We start from the raw sequence: 17,584 nt of genomic DNA on the forward strand, positions 1-17,584 counted from the left end.
ATTTCAAGCTTGGTCCATATAAATATTATGAGAAAAAGGTTCATTCAAGAAAAATCCTAAAACAATAAAATTCGTGAATATAATTCAATACAATTCCTTTTCCTGTTTTGATATTAAAATGGTCATCTGAATTCTTAATTATTTTACATATATCATCGTACCATTACCTTCTTTGTGTGTCTTCAATCAGGCAATTTAAATCTTTCAATGATTGTAAAATAATGTTGAGACCTCAACAGGCTTGAAATAGTTCTTACTACTTTGATGTATAACAAAACCTACGTTGAGAAAAATTAGACAAAACTATGTTGTTAAATACTTAAAATAAAACAAAATTTTACAAATTTCTTACATGCAAGCCTTGTTTACACTTAACCCAAGTTTATTGAAGTGAAATCCTTGAATTTAGTTTTCAGTCAAAAATCGAACCGTAGAATATTAATTTTTGTGTTTTTGCTTTTTTTTTAAATCCTAATAAAAAGTACTTATCGTGGGAGTTAATTTCGTGCAAAATATGCCTACTATAAATAGTAAATAAAATTGTACCTGATTTGCGTAACAAAATATTCCCAGAGTTAAAAACCGAATTACTCAGAAGAAAGATAAGTTATTCAATGAAAAATATTGTTGAAAAATACAGCAAACCGAATTTAGAATACTATCATCACTTAACCGTTTTTAATCTACTGTAATATGTATAATTTGTATGTGCACGCTCGCGTTATTTTCTTTGTGCACGCTGACGTTTGTGTTTATGTGCTTGATTGTAAGTGTGGTTTTAATCTGCAGAAGGTTCTTTTTTGTTTAATTCGAACGTCAGAACAAATCTTTTTGATTAATACATTACGTATATTATTCAGAAATCGTGATATTTGGTCTGGTGTGATCTAGGTTTCAGAAAGCCCAAATAGAAGTCCAGAGGGCACTCTGAACACGACACGAAAGAATGGCACAATTACACAGAAAACAAACACTTAGCCCTGAAGATGATCTCAATAAAGATCGAAACGCTGGCACGATAAAGAAATTTTTTTTTCTAAACCTACGTTACACCAAACCGCATCTCACGATTTCTTAATAATCATCGACTAACGGTCACTAATCACCACACATTACGTATATTACTACTTTTCGATCAATTTCATAAATTATCATACCCACTCACTGCATGTAGTAGCTTCGGCACTATTGGGATATAATCACTATCAAGGTGACACCAAAGCTTATGTGAAAGTAGTTAAAATTTTCAATAATTATAGTGCCCTATGACAGAACCAAAGATAAATTATCCAAAGATAGGAAAAAACTTGCATTATCTAAGCTATTCCTCCGGCAACAAGAAATTGGATATTATTATTAGTTTTGATTATTCATTTGTACAATTCTGCACACGGATGTACTAGGTACATATTAACCGATGTCCGCGGCAATTCCAACTTTTGGAAGTTACATTGCTGAAACAACTCCAGAATCACACAAGGTGTGGCCGGTCCGGGCTTAGAGTTCTTCAAACCAAACCTGTTCACACTCTCACTCACTGGTAAATACATTCTTTCTTATTTATAGACCATTCACTCAGATAGGGTGGTATGTATTCCTTCATGTATTACACCCCTTTACACCTATTGTATAACTAACCTTATTGAAGGTCAATGGGGTAGTCAATATTCCTTCATCCCACTCGACATTCACGCTAATAAATACAATCATTCTAACATACACCAAGAAACGCAAGATATCTGTAAAGTATTATGTACAGCAAAAATCCTTGTTTCCTTTAAAAATGGGAACAGGAAACCCAGATACTCACTGCTCAAGCATAGTTCTCTTACCGGGTGGCATTGCTACGTGCTGTCAATATGGTGACAACGAATTGTATCCTTCAACTGTAAATGGGTCCCATCGAGCAACCTGCACGCCGGACTAATAAGCGGGCTTTGGCCTAAAAGTAAGTGTCAGCCTCTCATGGCCTATTCTTAATCGGGTGAGGATGATACTTCTTTTACTAGTCAGATCCTCCGAGGCTCTCGATATGCGAAAGGTTCTCCACCGACCTGGCCTACTGACGCTGCCCGGTTATTAAATCATGTTTTTGCTGCTACTTGACCTCACGTTTTCCTCTCTTGCATATTTTTCCCTTTTCCACGCATAGAATCAAATTGTTTTGATTAGTAAATACTATTTTTTTTTTTTTTGGGCTTCCGACATCTAGTTCATTTCAGCCCCCAACGAAGTTTATATTCTATTTACGCTTCAAACAATACATTCATATAAATAAATACATTCATACACATAAATACATCCATACAGTACACTCAATCCGTTTGGTCGGTGGAGTACATAATTTTCCTCCACCGACCCGGTACTCAAACTAATCTAGATTGGGGTCGATGGAGTACTTTTATAAATATTACGCCATCGACCCCGAACACACACTCTTACGCTCTCAACGTTCGAGGGGCGATAATGACGTTATATTTCACCCTCACCCCTCGCCATTCACGCTAATAAATACATGCACTCAGACAAAACATATAGACACACAACACATAAGACATATTATATACAATAAAAAAAACCATTTTCCCCTAAAAAGCGGAACAGGGGACTCTGAAACTCGCTACATTGCTCGAGTACCATTTTCAGATTGGATCGCATGCCTACACGCTCCCTATAGGGAGCCAAGCCATGACATGTTTCCAGTATGTGGGACACATCGAGCAACCTTTCTCTGCATAAGGGAAGGAGCTTTGGCCCAAGAGCAGGTGCCCGTGTATCAACCGCGTATGGCCTATTCTTAATCGCGTAAGGACGATTCCTTATTTCCGGCTCAGGTTCTCGGGGGGCCATCTACAAATCGTGCTTTTGACGCGCAAAGGCTTCTCAAGTAAATACTATTGTTGCATTATTAATGACACTTATACTTATTACAACAATGAAGGTCGATTAATACTTTCATAAAATTGATTTACCGACCAGGAAATCGAAAAAGAGTATTTCAATTAATCAAGGGTTAATTATTTATAATATTTACTAGAACAAATGTTACATATTTGCGTTAAATAAAGACTTTAAGTTATTTTATGTAAATTTAAATGCTGAAATTCTGGGTGGAAACTTGTTTTTTATGATACAACGGATCGTTTAAATGTCCCGGGTTTAATTAAACGAGAGTGTTGCCTTAATGTTTCTTATTAAAGAGGGTGCGAATTAATTTCAAAACTTGTCGGTTTCATGTGATTTGAATGGGGGAAAGACGTATCGTTTCACGTTGATTCTGCAACATTCAAGTACCCCTCTCGTAAAAATTGTCTTCCCCTTTCCACGCATACAGAAGAGATTATCAGAATAAACTGAAACGTTGATTGGAAAAGTTTGATTTTTCCGGCCGGCGGTCTGTATCAAAGAGAAGTTGCACCGCCCTAATGGAACGCTGATTACAAACCGGCGGACTTTAGCGAGTAATTCTTTTATTAAGCAGATGTAGCCCAAAGTTGGGGAAAAGCCCGGAAAGCTGTGTTTCGGAGGGAGAGTATATAAAAAACAAGAGGCTGGAGAAAAGTTGTTAGAAGACCGGTTTATATCCAGTTATATAGGTCAGTCGCGTGATGGCAGTCATACTCTAATGGCAGCCGAAGAAAACAAAAACAAACAACAAATAAAGTTAAACGACTTTTATAATTCACCCCTCACACAATCATAAATTGCGAGGCGTTAACTCCTTGCACTGACCGTTGTAATAAAATTTGCTGCCCATAAACTCACCATTGCAGCCCCAATGACATCGTTGTGAAAGACGAGGAAGGCCGAAAAGATTATAAAAAATATCAGTAAAAAATATCAATCCAAAGGTCCAATCCTTCCAGTTGCGTTATAATGGTTCCTTTCTATGTGTCCAATCATACCTTTCACCATGGCCTCAACGTCCCTTATGTTTCCCACTCCATCAAATCAAGATACAACAATTACCACTCCTTACTGGTCATGCCAACCCCTTAGTAACCCAACTCTGTAATCTTCCGTACTTCACCGATTGGAACGGCAAAGGCCTCGTATCTTAACTCGAGTGATAGAGAGTAACAAGTGTTTACCTTAGATTTACCCACATCGAAGTATCATTACTGATACTAGATTAAAAATAATGCTATCAATTTTGGGCGTACTTTATAACGTACAATGTTTTTTTTAATATTAAAGTTTGTAAAAAAGTATTGCTTTAATAAAAATACAGTTTATCATAAATTAAAAATTATAACGGTTAATNCCTTAATTAATTGTAATATATTAAGCATACATTTCATTCAGTTTGTTTTGAAAATTTTGATTCGTTTGATAAATAAAACTGTAATTGTTTTTATTTCAAAAATTCTTATAATTTCATCTAAAAGTTATTCTGATGTTTACAGGTGGTCTTCATAAGCTGGTTTGGGATGTGAAATAGGTAAAAAAATAATTCTCAATTTTTTGTAGTTTTTATATGATCAGCACAGTAAATGTTAAAACATATTAAACATTAATTTTAATAAAAGAGATAAAAGGATGATTTTATGAAAGCCGTTTATTCCTCTCGATTTTTATTATATTATGATTGAACCATCTTGGTAGTACATCATTTCTTTGAAACAAAAGTTAAACGGTTAGTTTGCGCTATTGGATGATTTGATTTTCCTTCCTGAATTCATACTTTAACATTAGTGATTTGAATTAAATAATTTGTTACAAGAAATTTAAAAAACTATTACTATCTTCATTTCATTTTAACAAGATCAAATTTGGATTATATGCACACATTCTGACAAGTCCATTTTAAATTAACCCAAAAATAAGTCAGTTCTGACATAATTATCTGTATCTTCAAGGTATACACGAAATTTTTTATTTTATTCTATTACAGTGATTTTGGCTTTATGATTTACATGTATAATAATAAGTTTCAATTTATTAAGGTTTTTAGTTGAGATAAAAAGTCAGTGTCGCGAGCGGGACTCGAACCGTGACTTCAAGTCACGATAGGTCAAGTGGTAGACTAGCGACGTGTCAAGCCGAAGGCCGTGGGTTCCAAGCCAAGCGACACTGACTTTTTTATCTCAACTAAAAACCTTAATTAATTGAAAGATATTAATTGGTCAAGCCGACCACGAAAACTAGTGAATATAATAATAAGGTTTTCATAATAATCAGATCTTCTATTATAATAGTGCTTTATAGGTTTTTGTTTATTATCGCCTTTGTACTCCCAGTGATATCGCCTTTCTTCAGACAATTCTTTTTTCCGTGCTATAATTTCCAGGACTGGGCTCCTCCAGAAGAGTGAAGACGTCAACGCGACAAACCCCCCCCCCAAGCGAGAAGTAAACCCCAGGAAAACCTGCCCTGTACCGGATGTGATTGTACTCCCAGGTTTTAACTTAAGTTACTGAGGCTTGGCTGAGGGTCTGTCTGTGTGCTATACCAGTAAGACCCTCCGAGCTGACTGCCCATTCTGGCTTAAATTAGAAACAAGTTTCCCAGAAATGAAAACCCCCCCACCAGACGAGGGAAGCAAAACCGTCCACCCCTGCCTACAGGAAGTACACAGCCATAACTTTTTTGGAAATTTATATAAGTTTAAAGAGATTTCTCATTTTTAGACTTTCAACGATTTGATCAATTTTCATTCCCTAATATTTCTTTTATAGCACAGGGGATTTTGGGGTAATGAGTCCACCTCATGAAACAAGGAGGAGGAAGTATGTGTAAAACATCTAATTGATCACCACAAAGGCATGTTAGTGGTATAGATTTTTCCGTGAGGTGCTTATGGGTCATATTTTTGTCCTCTATACGTAGTCGACCTAGTAAGAACTCAACACGCCTGAAATTTTGGAAGGATGATTCTAAAAGTTTAAGTTAAGTTTATATTTTGTGATTTGTTGGAAGTGGTTTGTTTCCACAGAGTGTACCAAATTTCAATTATTGTAAGTTTCAAAACAGACTTTATATCGTCAGGATTTATTAACACCGAGATGATGGAATTGTTCTGTACAGGTTACTCAGCGGTTCAGCTAGTGGAACCAGCTTAAGAATTTATCATGCGATTTAAGATAAATGATGACAAAGTTTTCAGCGATTCGGAATTGATTCTGGGCAATTAAAAATAGTGGAAAATTAAAAGGGATTTCCACTGTTTTGTTCGAAGCAGAAAGATTCATTTTTTTAGGTTGATTTTGTCCAGTATCTGTAGATGGAGACAGAGGATGTTTATGATTACCGTCAATTTCGTATCGGAAAAAAAATCACTCATTTGTCATTTTGGATGCTAGATAAGCGGGTTATTTCCTGCATTTGCTTCAGTCATGTTAGTTTATTTTATTTAAATGTAAAAATTAAAATAATTACCTCCTTAAAGGGCAATTTATCTAATATATAGTGTATGAAAAACATAAAATCGAGGTTGTTTTTCCTCGAAGAACGAAGGAGAAAAAGGAAAATTTTCTACTTACGTGAATTAAGGTGAAATCAAACACAAACATAATTAACGAAATGATGAAAAGGAAAAAAAATTCTTATGATCAATGATAAGGAAAAATATTAGAAGAAGAGAAAAAAAGAGAAAACAAGGAAAATTCTAAAAGATAAACGCAAAAATAAACACAGTAGTTGCAATCCTTTTAAACTGATGTTTACACTACGAGTGCCGGAAAGATAGTGTATTTATAATAGTAATATTAATTAGTTTTGGAACCTTCGAATATTTTTTTTTCAAACTGAAGAACTGAAGCATTCTGTTAAAAATCGCTTGTTCATTAATGTGTTTCGTCCATTTATATTTTAAAACAATTTGTTCTTCCCTTTTTCATCAAATCACATCACGTCTGACCGGTCATTAACAAGTTTGTATACTTTTTAGGGGCTAATTTTAATTATTTCCGCCTCGGAAAAAAAGCAGGTTAATACAAGAACACAGCAGATCCCTTCAGCGTAGATGTTTAAATAATTAAAAAGCTTAAGTCTCTATACTACCTCAGTCATACCAACTTTAATTGATATCATCGTAAATATTAACACCGGGTTTAATATTAACCTAATTAATTTGATTAAAGTTTGTAGATTCAGTTATGACCACAATCTTGTCATGACAGTACAAATTTTGATTGTTTTTTCAATACTTTCAACATAAAGAAAGAAATTGTGAGATTTCTTCATGAGGTAAAAATGGGAGACGGACTTTTTCTTTTGTCGTTACCTATCATTGTGAACTACCTATCTTCCCTGAATATTCTTCATACAAACCTAAATCACCAAAGATAGGCCGGTCAAAATGAATAGTAATGACCAAATAAAGAAATAAGATAAATGCGGTAAATAATGCTACTTTCTGTTTTTGAAAAAGACAAATTTAAATTGAAAGGGTAAATTTTGTCATGATCCATTTATAATTATATGACATAATATAAATTAATTTAATTTAATTGATCTTATCATTCATAAATTTAAAAATTTTCAAAATCATATTAAAATATTATTTTAATTTATTTATTAATTATATTGTAAATAAATTAATAACTAAACTTTATATTATATAACATATAAGTTATAATTTATAAGTCTATGGTTGCCCATTATTTTATTTCTTTTACTTCACAACTACATGTATAAATACAAGCAAAAATGAAAATACACAGTAAACAACAAATATACACATTGGAACCGCGGTGGCGAAGTGGTTAAGGCCTCCGGGTAGTTTTTCCTACCTTAGAATGCGACTCGCAGCACATACTATAGCCGGGAACACACCCGGTGCAACGCTATGCGACGCTACCCGATCCTACCCGACGCAAGTCCAATTTTCAATAAGTATTACCCCCGTGCACATCTGCCAGATGCCACGCAACGCTACCCTACTCTACGCTACGCGATCCCCACTGTTCAGATTTTCATCGGGTAGTATCGAGTACAGTCGAAGACAAAAGAACCGGACACTGATTTTTTTATTCAAATTACATGTATTATTGTCGTTCTATTAATTACAACATACTTATTTTAATATAAACCAAATTCACCGAGATCAAAAATTCATTAGTTTTAGGTGGAAAATTGATCAAAATATCGGAATAATTTTTTGATGTAATAAATTTAACTAACAATTTATTACACGGTTTTGCTCATAAACTTTAACTAACAATTTATTTCATGGTTTTGGTAACTTTTACTTCAGTGGACTGTATAACTGATGCCAGTTACCTCTTACATTGGCCGGTCTCTTTTCTGTTCGACCAAACTCAAATCCCAATTAAACAAAAACAGTAGTATGAATTACCTAACGGGTGTATTATGTATTCAAGGGATGCAATTGGTTGCATATTCTGAAAAACGTTTCACCTTTGACGGTGATAAAGGAGGTCAATACTGAAGAAAATGCGGTCTCGAATAACTTAGGAAGTGCCTGAAAATAAATGAGGTGCACCAAGAGGCCACACGAAAAGTAACTGCAAAGGGAGTCTTTAATAAAGAGGTTATGTTTAGAGTTTGGGCAAAAAAGGTTGTTTAAAGAGAAAAAAAACAATAGCGGGTTGACTTAAAGTGAGACGAAGGAGCACTGATCTAGGGTTTTGAGATACTACTAAGGTGGGTTAAACAAAACAGCAAAGGAAACATAAGAATGCAATATTAAAAATTTTATTGCGATCAAACATGCCACACGTGTGACTTACAGATTACAAAAAAAATTTAAAAAATATTTTGCCTTCCCACACTTATATTTCTCAAACCGGGCTAATTGATGACTCGATCTATAATTATATTGTTTAAGGAATATTATAGCATGTAAAACCCCGTAGAGTTAGGATATATTTTGAAAAATCTACCCCCCTCGAAAAATGGTTTACATTAATTAGCGAATACATTTATTTTAAAAGAAAGATTTTTATAATAATCTAGTAGCTGTCAGATTGTTGTTAATCCTCATCTTCTTTGGCCCATTATTCACGCTGTGATGGAATCATTATTAAAAGCAGACATGCTAAGAGCTCTAAAAAATTACAACAAGCTTTTATTAAAATTTATATTTCGCCAAATAATTTGTCCTTACTTTAAAACAATACATGATTTGCTAAGCTGACAAAACTAGAATACAATAGTACTATATTAGATGATGTTTTTCAATCGTTATTTTTTTGTAAAAAATGGTTTATAAATAATTCTTAATGATTCATTCTCTTTATCTCAAATGCTTTGAAATTAATTTATTATTTTTCTGGCACTGTGCAATACTATAAAATTAATTTTATTACTATTACTCACTAATATCGGGGTAAAAAAATCATTCTATATTATAATCATAATTAGAGAAAATGATTGTCCAATATTTTTATTTACGGAAATACAACAAATTATCATTAATTAATAATTATTAGTCTAACTTAATTTAAAAATGCACGTATTCAAACCAACGTTGCAAAGTGTCAAGTAAAATATTATTTTGTTAAGATCGAAACTACATCATAACAGAATTCGATAATCTATTAATAATAATCTATTTGTTAACACACGAGTTTTCAGCTGAGCAGATAGTTAATCAATTTTTATTAAATTATGTGTTCACTACCTTGAGTTCTAGCTTGGCACGCGCTTAACCTGGAACAGACACATAAAAAAAAGACAAACTGACCAGACGCTTCAGACTTTTCTATAAACTACATGGATGAAAATCTAAGATGTCGAGAAAATCTGACACTATACAAAACATTGAACCCGATTTAAGCGGTGAACACACTTACCCGGTTCAACGCTATGCGACGCTACGCGATGCAATCCAAAGTCCAATTTTCCATAAGATTGTATTACCCCGTGCATATTTACGGCAAATGTCGTGTAATCTATTTGATTCTCGGCGACAAATGAAATGGCCAAGGAGAGCTTTAGTGAAGTATACATCATTTTAAATCATTGAATTCACTAATTTCGTTGTCCGCTTGACCAATTAATATATTACAATTAATTAAGGTTTTTAGTTGAGATAAATCTATACTTTTGTTGTATAATGAATTTTTGATTTCGTTTAATTTGATTTAAATTAAAATAGGAATGTTGTAATTAATATAACGACAAAATTGCTTATACTTAGTTTGAAATGTACTACAAAAAATATGAGTGACTCGTTCTGAAGCTACTAGATGAAAATGATGTAATTTTATTACCAAAACCATGAAATAAATTGTTAGTTAAATTTTATAAGGAAAACCGTGCAATAAATTGTTAGTTAAATCAAAATATCAAAAAATGGTATTCCGGTGTTTTGATCAATTTTCTACCAAACATTAAAATTAATTACAATTAATAATCGTAATTCTCGTGACCACTCAAGTGGTAGAACAGCGGCGTATCAAGTTGAAGATCGCGGGTTCGAATCCCGCTCGTGACACTGACTTTTTCATCTCAACTAAAAACCTTAATTAATTGTAATATATTAGTGGGTCAAGTGGACCACGGAATTAGTGAATTTATTTAGAACAATTAAGTTTACCAAACAATTTATTACATGGTTGTGCTCATAAAATTTAAATAACAATTTATTACATGGTTTTGTTCAAAATAATGCATTGAAAACAAAAGAGGCATGCGATTGGGATACTGATTTGTGATACGCGCTGTGTGACTGTACGTTGCGTGCGATTGAGGTCGCATAGATATTCACACCCTATCAAAACAAAAGGTGTCGGGTAGCTCGGGTTGCGTCGCATAGCATTGCTTCGGGTAAGCGTGTTCCCCGCTTAAGACGTGCGGTCTAGAACATTAGTCCAAAATTTTCCAAGCCTACAACCCTGAAAGACGATTGAAGCGGAGATAGTTTCGGGACCTCCGTATGATAGTTCATAAATTACTATTGAAAAAGGTAAGAGTGCAAAAATGGTTGCTGGCTCCCCTCAGGATATATAATAATAATAATAAATTGCCTTTATTTATATTATTTGACAATATGTAGTTTAATCTCGATATATATGTTTAAGCAGGCTTTTCCCATGGTCACAAGACCGTCAGGGGAGGACGCACATGTATATAAATAGTATAAGCAATAAATGTTTTAACAAAGCAATAGAATGTAGTATTAATTAGCAACTTATCTTAACACTAGTTTAATGATATAATTCATGCAAAAAAATAAATAAAATGATTAAAATTAAAATAAATAAATTTATGCAATAGTAACATATAACAGTTATACATAATATAATATAATAAATACATAAATAATAAATATATGTCATTTTACATGCTATTAAAATTGCTCTAATTGTTCTTTAATGTTAAGCTAAACAGGAGTGATGAAGATTTAATCATAATTAAATTCTTATATTAACCTCGCTCTACACTTCCATGCCATTCTACAATACTCGACTAATTTGGTCCAGTCTTTTTCTCCTCGTAAGTATACAAGCAACTCTTCTTTAGTTAGAAAGCACTTTCCAAATATCGGCATTCTAAATTCAGAGAGAATTGAGCAGTGGGAAATGAAATGTGTAATGTTTTCCTCCCCTCAGGATATATGCAAACGATAAATTTTGTATCTCATGTATGTATATATTTAAACAGATGGTAGTAAATAGACAAAATATATTAAAATATATAATACAAACGGTTTCATCGCTAAATTCACTAATTTCGTGGTCCGCTTGACCAATTAATACATTATAATTAATTAAGGTTTTTAGTTGAGATGAAAAAAAGTTAATGGCACGAGCGGGATTCGAACCCACGACCTTCGGCTAGATACCCTGCTACTCTACCATTTGTGCTATCGTGACCTCGATCCACTCGGACACCAACTTCTCATCCCAACCCCACCTTATGAGTTTTCCCTCCTTTTTGCCGTTTTTTAATTTTCATTAACTTTTTTTCTTATCAACTAAAAACTTTAATTAATTGTAATGTATTAATTGGTCAAGCGGACCACGAAATTAGTGAATCTAATGATTAAAATGAAGTACACTTCACTAAAGCTCTCCGTGGCCATTTCATTTGTCGTCGAGAATCCAATCCGATTACACGACATATGAAAAATGGCAAAAAGGAGGGAAAACTTATAAGGTGGGGTTGAGATAGGAAGTTGATCGAGGTCACGATAGCTCAAGTGGTAGAGCACCGGCGTATCTAACCGAAGATCGTGGGTTCGAATCCCGCTCGTGCCATTGTCTTTTTTATCTCAACTAAAAACCTTAATTGCTTTTCATCTTTTATTTATACTATGTAACATGTAAATAAAAAAGTATTATTTTTTTATTGAATCGTAGGTAATATGTAATTTGACTCTTGTCAATACCGTTTCATACTTTATTATCTTTATTCACTATAAGTTGTTTCGGCTTTATTCCTTCAATGAGGAATTGTGAGGAAAATTACAGAAGCCGAAAGTCGTATGAGTGCAACGTAAGAAAATACAAATCTATCGAAAATATTAATGTCAAAGTGCAAAACTATTACATAATTAATAATAAGAGTTGTTAACCGTGTTTTTCAAATATTTTTATTTTTATTATTTATATATTATATTAATATTGGAACTTTTCTATTTTATACAAAATCACGCTTATCTTATTGACTTAATTTAGGTTTGCTTCGATTTAGTTTTACAGGTGTAGTGACTGAGTATAAAAAAAGGTTTTGATACAAGAACAAAATAAAATCTTCTTTTGATTTTTTTATATTGGTTGATGGTTTATTTACCCAATAAGTTCAATGTTCAATGGTTATAATAATAACATGTACATTCCACAGTTTCTCCTTACGTACCAGACTAAACAGAAATGATGAAAACAATAGAAAACAAGTCACGCCCACAGACCAGCCCACACGCTTCGCTAATAAAATGTTATAGTTTAGTGAATGGTTAAATTATAAAACTTCAAAAACAAACCATTCTCTTAATAATAGAATAAAGTATCATTTTATCATAAGCAACTGCTTAAAATCAATCAAATTTGACGGTCTGATATTATTGATCGATTCGAAGGTATAATCTAACACGAATAGGTTTGGTGAATTGTTGGAAGAACCCTATTTTCTCTGCGTTTGTTGTTGTTGATTTTGTACATTCAGGCAGAATAATTTGTTAATAGAAGGACTTAACGGAAAATTACAAGCTACGTTAGGCCCAGTTGAAGTGCTGTCGGTTTCAATAAGAAAAACCTTTAAAATAAATAACCTCGTGTCAACTAGTTGATAACACAAGTGAATCGAGTGTAATTGATTTGACGGGAAAGCTGTCTGGGGGGGATAGTTAGCCCGTTAATAGGATCATCACCTAATTGCGAGCCTACAGCATACTTCATTAGGTAACCATCCGCTAACCCTTTTTAGAACTAGTTTAATTAATTTTGTCTATTTTAAGCGAACGTCTTTGTTTTCAAAACGAATTCGCTATTATTAGACTGATTAATATGTATTTACATGTTTACTGTATTTTGTTTACTTGGTCATCGATGAGATGATTTGAAACAACAATAGATTCAATTTTATTTTCTTTATGTAAATAATAAACATGGCAACTTAATTGTTTCTTTTCGTTTAAAAAATAGCAATTATAGATTATTTTTTATTGTTTGGAGATCGTGAGATGCGGTCTGGTGTATCGTAGGTTTTAGAAAAACATTTTCTTTATCTTGTCAACGTTTCGATTTTTATGGAGATCATCTTCAGGGCCTGGGATTTACAAACATTGTTTAAATTTAACATATACATGTAGGATATGAAAAAAATGAATTTCTACAATGCTAGAAATTTAGACTCAAAGTATTTGTACTCATCCTTACTTATATACATATATACATTGATTGACTCTCTAAATAATCATTAACTAACGGTCACTAAACACCACACATTATTTTTTATTATATCATAGTAATACTTCACTATTTCTCGAAAAAAAATAATACGACTAACATTTGATATCCTTATGCAGATAACAGTTGAATTTTGAAAGCAATAAATCCAATCGTTCACATACAAATGAATAAATTTATATAATGCATAAAACGTCTTTTAAAAAATCTTGGACATGTTATTCAATGGTAAAAGTCATTCGTTATGAAGAATTCTATAAAAACAAATTCGAAAAAGAATAGGCGTTATACTTACTAACGACAGTTTTCGACAGTTCCGCCTTACTTGTGCAATATGAATAATTAATCTCGTCACCGCGGATTATTACAGATTCCTTTGATCCTTTGATCAATGGTTCTCTCATGTTGGCCCTGATCGCAAATTCAAAAGCAGCAACGTGCACCATGATTGGCCCTCCTTTCCCAATGCCGATTGTAGCATTTATATACGTATTTGTTGACAAAATCGATAAATGATGAGTTTCTTTCTATTTCCAAGAACTTTTAGAACTTCCCTGTCCTTACAAAAATCGTACTTGCGCGTTCATACTTCCTCTGTCAATTGATAAAAAAATATCATTTTTATCTAAGGTCATAGTTGATATGAAAGGAATAACTAATTGAAATAATTAATATGGTCAATTGACCACGAAACATATTTAGATTAATTGATAAAAAGTTTGATTAATTTTGTTTTTGAGAAAAACAAAAAAAATCTTGGCTAAAATGTATGTAAGATTTCTTTATAGCATGGTTATATGTTTTGAAAGAATCAGCCAACTAAACAATACGATAAAATAAATAATTCATTGCATTTATCCAGATTTATTTAAATAAGAAGTAGTATTAAAAAATAAAGCAGCTCATTTTACAGAAAAGATTTTTCTCACAAACTATTTCGTACAAATAATTATATTATTCTCCAGCAGACAGAGATAAGCCAAGAAAATTAAATGGTAAATTATTCAGAAATCGTGAGATGCGGTGTGGTGTGATGTAGGTTTCAGAAAAACATTTTCTTTATCGTGCCAACGTTTCGATCTTTATCGAGATCATCTTCAGGGGCACAAGCCACCCAAGGGCACTCTCAACACGACACGCAAGAATGGCGCAATTACACAGAAGACACACTTTGAGCCCTGAAGATGATCTGAATGAAGATCGAAACGTTGACACGATAAAGAAAATGTTTTTCTGAAACCTACATCACACCAGACCGCATCTCACGATTTTTGAATAATTATCGATTAACTATCACTAATCACCACACATTAATGGGTAAAAATGAATCTTAACTAACGCTTTTACACCCGAACTATCTGTGCAATCAGGATACAATGGTTATTTACTAATTAATTAATTCCTTGCAGCTCTGTGATCACAGCACATCCTCGTAATGACACCAGAACTTATAATATCATACAGTCGGTTCCCGTCGTGAGTTTAGAACACATAATGTTAGTAACTTAGTACCGTTGACGCCAATGATGAAGTCAACTTATATTAGTGGCAGCTTGAGGATTACGATATAGCATTTAATTTGTCGTAGGTATAATCAGATCGAACAGTTCTATACAATTGCGGTTTTTTCGGTCCCAACACAAGGAGAATGGAAGAGAAAAAAAAAGGAGAGAGAGTTAGACAGATGTTGAATCGGCACACTGGCACTACTGGGTCTGTCTTCACTCGCGGGTTTTTTGTTTGAGTTATTCAAACGCGTTTCGGCATTACGCCATCTTCAGTGAAAAACTGTCTGTCATTTTGTCTGAGTAAGGTTTATCTAGTGTTGCGTCCGTCGCTTGTCACTGGGGGCGTTGCGCTAGGGGGCGTGGTCGGTCTCGGTTATTTCCGTTGTCAGTTATTATTTATACGTGGTTCGTTTTTTGTTTTTTCCTGGTGTTGGTTACGATGTTTTGTTCTTCCGAGCGTTTTCGGTTTTTGTTATGAAGTGTTTTTAATGGTGTAAGGTTGTGAATGTGAGTTTGTTTGTGCGTTTATAAGTTTTCCGTCTTTAAGTGTTATTTGTTTGTATATCTCGAGGTTCACCAGTATGTTTAGTTTTCGTCATTTTTGTGCGTTGTGTATTAATGTCATGCTTGTTTCTATTGTGTTTGGTTCGTGGTTGTAGTGTATTAAGTGTGTGTGGCTTAATTTGATTTTCCGTCATATTCTCTGAAGGATCTAAGATGTTCTTTAAATCGATCTCTTAACTGTCCTTCCAGTCTGTCCAATGTAAGTGTATCCGCATTGACATGTGATGCTATAAACACCTGCCTAGCGGGTTAGTTGTATCTGTTTCTTTTTAGTAGTTTACCTGTGTTATTGTTGGTCCTTAGTGCTGTTTTTAGTCCGAGTTTGTCGAACAGATTTGTTTGTTTGTTCTTTTCCTGTGTATGTGAATTTTATCCATTTGTTGTTGATTTGTGTTTCGTTTTTTCGTTGTTTTGTTTTGTGTTTTAGAAGTTTCTGCATGGTGTTTGTTTTGTATCCGTTTTTTATTACAATGTTCGTTATTGTTTTTAGTTCTTTGTTGTAGTTTTCGGTGTTGAGTGGGTTTGTTTTCAGTCTATGTATCATATATTGCAGTGCTGAAAGTTTATGTTGGTGTGGGTGGTTGGATTGTACATTTATTATGTTGTCTGTTGCAGTGGGTTTTCTGTATATTTTGAATTCGATTTTGTTATTGGTTCTGTTGAGTGTTAGGTCCAAGAAGTGGATGCTGTTGTTGTTTTCGGTTTCTATGGTGAACGTAATGGTTTTTTGTATTGTGTTGAAGTCTCTGAGTGTGTTTTCTGGGGAGTGGTACAGAGAGAATAAATAATTGGCAAGACAAGTAATTAAATAAACCTCTCCCCACACACAAATTACACATAATGTATTGCGTGGAACAAATAAACAACGAAACGGGAAATAATGAATTATTAATTTGATAATAATTTACATTATTACACACTTTTCAATGTACCACATATTGTCATATACTTTAGTGCATTGATGAATGGAGCAATTTTGTCCTTAAATTTTTCCTCTTTGTTTGTTCAGGTTTCAATGAAAAAATAAAATTGTTTTCGTATCGTGTGTCATAACAAGATGTTTACGCGTTCTACATCGTTGTCAACATATCTAGTCTCTTTGTTTTCATGATGCTGCAATATGAATCCATAAAAGCTGGGGTGCAATGATTCTCTACGATTTTGATGGATCATGTTGTGGTGGAAAAATGCAATATAGATTCAAGCAGTTTGTGTGTTGTTTACGTTGACATAGAAATATTTTCATATTAACAATCGGTTTTCGTGAGTAAAACTCCTATTTTTCTTTATACATTAGATTAAAATCTATTGGATTACTAGTAGTAACAATTTGGAACCTAGATATGTTTTACAAGGTAGGTTTATGTACAAATAAATCTAAGAATAAGGAGGAAATAAATTTGTAGAATAACTGAATGATGAAACCTTAGGAATCTTTTATATTTAAAAAGAACAGTAAATCTGAATCCATTTTTTTATAATAGAAATTAAGTGAAAATAAAGTGAATGGCCTTGTTTTTGTCTATTCATTAATATATTCAGCTTTTTAAAATAGCTGTTTTTAAAAATTTTATTTATATTCCATGCCTCCCCTTTTTATAAATTATACAGAGTCGAGACAAAAGTTTCACATAGGCGATTACACGCCTGTGTGAAAAATATGCGTTAATATTCAAAATCCAACACACGGCGATT

At 33.2% G+C, this 17,584-nt stretch overlaps 1 protein-coding gene across 2 annotated transcripts in view; it reads left to right on the forward strand.

Moving 5' to 3' along the window:
* LOC106665165 (muscarinic acetylcholine receptor DM1) overlaps positions 1-17,584 on the forward strand; it is a 221,613-nt gene that overhangs the window by 92,352 nt on the left and 111,677 nt on the right. Inside the window, exon 3 of one of the 2 annotated variants that reach the window (XM_014391400.2) lies at positions 4,407-4,441. The exons of the other annotated variant lie outside the window; for it this stretch is intronic. The gene's annotated coding sequence lies outside the window, so the exon portion shown is untranslated. The remainder of the gene's footprint in view (positions 1-4,406; positions 4,442-17,584) is intronic. 2 annotated transcript variants of the gene reach the window in all.

This window comes from Cimex lectularius, unplaced genomic scaffold (assembly GCF_000648675.2).
Source record: "Cimex lectularius strain Harlan isolate CLEC.00 unplaced genomic scaffold, Clec_2.1 scaffold390, whole genome shotgun sequence".
In the NCBI taxonomy this organism is placed as follows: Eukaryota; Metazoa; Arthropoda; class Insecta; order Hemiptera; family Cimicidae; genus Cimex; species Cimex lectularius.